This window comes from Chiloscyllium plagiosum, unplaced genomic scaffold, assembly GCF_037043375.1.
Source record: "Chiloscyllium plagiosum isolate Xiang-an unplaced genomic scaffold, Cpla_swu_hap1 HiC_scaffold_3, whole genome shotgun sequence".
Taxonomy (NCBI): domain Eukaryota; kingdom Metazoa; phylum Chordata; class Chondrichthyes; order Orectolobiformes; family Hemiscylliidae; genus Chiloscyllium; species Chiloscyllium plagiosum.
Window position 1 is genome coordinate 70253632 of NW_028270141.1, and position 3094 is coordinate 70256725.

The window sequence follows — 3094 nt, forward strand, 5'->3', positions numbered from 1 at the left end:
CTCCAGGCCACACCCTCCTCCAGACACTCCAGCCCAGATCCTCCAGCTCAGACCAACCCGCCCACACCCTCCAGCCCAGATCATCCAGCCCAGACCATCCAGCTCAGACCCTCCAGCCCAGACCCTGCAGCCCAGACCCTCCAGCCCACACCCTCCTCCAGAGCCTCCAACCCAGACACTCCAGCCCAGACCCTCCAGCTCAGACCAACCCACCCACACCCTCCAGCCCAGATCATCCAGCCCAGACTATCCAGCCCAGACCCTCCATCCCTGACCCTCCAGCTCATACCCTCCAGCCCAGACCATGCAGCTCAGACCCTCCAGCCCAGTCCCTCCAGCCTGGACCCTCCAGCCCGGACCCTCCAGCCTGGACCCTCCAGCCTGGACCCTCCAGCCTGGACCCTCCAGCCCGGACCCTCCAGCCTCAACCCTCCAGCCCGGACCCTCCAGCCTGGACCCTCCAGCCTGGACCCTCCAGCCTGGACCCTCCAGCCCAGACCCTCCAGCCCAGACCTTCCAGACCAGACCCTTCAGCCTAGACCATGCAGCTCAGACCCTCCAGCCCACACCCTCCCAGAGACCCTCCAGCCCAGACTCCAGCTCAGACCCTCCGGCCCAGACCTTCCAGCTCATACCATCCAGCTCAGACCCTTCAGCCCAGAACCTCCGGCCCAGACCCTCCAGCCCAGACACTCCAGCCCAGACCCTCAAGCCCACACTCTCCAGCCCACACCCGTCAGCTGAGACCCTCCAGTCCAGTCCTTCCAGCCCAGACCCTCCAGCCCAGACCCTCCAGCTCAGACCCTCCAGCCCACATCCTCCCCCAGACCCTCCAGCTCAGACCCTCCAGCCCAGACCTTCAAGCCCACACCCTCCAGCCCAGACCCTCCAGCCCACACCCTCCCCCAGACACTCCAGCCCAGACCCTCCATCCCTGACCCTCCAGCTCATACCCTCCAGCCCAGACCATGCAGCTCAGACCTTCCAGCCCTGTCCCTCCAGCCTAGACCCTCCAGCCCAGACACTCCAGCCCAGACCCTCCATCCCAGACCCTCCAGCCCAGAGGCTCCAGACTAGACCCTCCAGCCTAGACCCTACAGTTCAGACCCTCCAGCCCAGACCCTCCAGCCTAGACCCTCCAGCCCAGACCCTCCATCCCAGACCCTCCAGCTCATACCCTCCAGCTCAGACTATGCAGCTCAGAACCTCCTGCCCAGACCCTCCAGCCTAGACCCTCCAGCCCAGACCCTCCAGCCCAGACCCTCCAGCCCAGACCCTTCAGCCCAGAGGCTCCAAACTAGACCCTCCAGTCCAGACCCTACAGCCTAGACCATCCAGCTCAGACCATTCAGCTCAGACCATCCAGCCGACACCCCCCAGCCCAGACCCTCCAGCCCAGAACCTTCAGCCCAGACCCTCCAGCCCAGACCCTGAAGCCTAGACCCTCCAGCCCAGACTCTTCAGCTCAGACCCTCCAGCACAGACCCACCAGCCCAGACCCTGCAGCCCAGATCCTTCAGCTCAGACCCTACAGCCCAGACCATCCAGCTCAGACCATTCAGTTCAGACCATCCAGCCCACACCCTCCAGCCCAGACCCACCAACCCAGACCCTAGGCCCAGACCCTCCAGCCCACACCCTCCAGCCCAGACCTTCCAGCCCAGACCCTTCAGTCCAGACAATGCAGCTCAGACCCTCCAGGCCACACCCTCCTCCAGACACTCCAGCCCAGATCCTCCAGCTCAGACCAACCCGCCCACACCCTCCAGCCCAGATCATCCAGCCCAGACCATCCAGCTCAGACCCTCCAGCCCAGACCCTGCAGCCTAGACGCTCCAGCCAGACTCTTCAGCTCAAACCTCCAGCGCAGACCCACCAGCCCAGACCCACCAGCACAGACCCACCAGCCCAGACCATCCAGCTCAGACCATTCAACCCAGACTCTCCAGCCCAGACCCTTCAGCTCAGACCCTCCAGCCCAGTCCCTCCAGCCCACACCCTCCTCCAGAGCCTCCAACCCAGACACTCCAGCCCAGACCCTCCAGCTCAGACCAACCCGCCCACACCCTCCAGCCCAGATCATCCAGCTCAGACTATCCAGCCCAGACCCTCCAGCTCAGACCCTCCAGCGCAAACCCTCCAGCTCAGACCCTCCAGCCCAGACCCTCCAGCGCAGACCCGCCAGCTCAGACCCTCCAGCTAGACTCTTCAGCTCAGACCCTCCAGCCCAGACCCTCCAGCTCAGACCCTCCAGCGCAGACCCACCAGCCCAGGCCATCCAGCTCAGACCATTCAGCTCAGATCATCCAGCCCACACCCTCCAGCCCAGCTCATCCAGCTCAGACCATCCAGCCCAGACCCTCCAGCTCAGACCCTCCAGCCCAGACCATCCAGCTCAGATTTCCAGCACAGACCTACCCACTCAGACACTCCAGCCCAGACCCTTCAGCTCAGACCCACCAGCGCAGACCCTCCAGACCAGACCCTCCAGCCAAGTACCTCCAGCTCAGACCCTCCAGCCCAGACTCTCCAGTTCAGACCCTCCAGCCCACACCCTCCCCGAGACCCTCCAGCCCAGACTCTCCTGCCCAGACCCTCCAGCCCAGAGCCTCCAGCCCAGACCAACCCACCCACACTTTCCAGCCCAGATCATCCAGCTCAGACCATCCAGCCCAGACCTTCAGGCCCAGACCATCCAGCTCAGACCCTCCAGCACAGACCCACCCACTCAGACCCTCCAGCCCAGACCCTCCGGCCCAGACCCTCCAGATCAGACCCTCCAGCCCAGACCCTTCAGCCCTGACCCTCCAGCCCAGACCCTCCAGCTCAGACCCTCCAGCCAGACCCTCCAGCCCTGACCCTCCAGCCCAGACCCTCCAGCTCAGACCCTCCAGCCCAGACCCTCCGGCCCAGACCGTCCAGCTCAGACCCTACAGCCCAGACCATCCAGTTCAGACCATTCAGCTCAGACCATCCACCCTAGACACTCCAGCTCAGAACCTCCAGCTCACACCATCCAGCTCAGACCCTCCAGCACAGACCCTCCGGCCAAGACCCTTCAGCCCAGACTCTCCAGCCCAGACCCTCCAGCTCA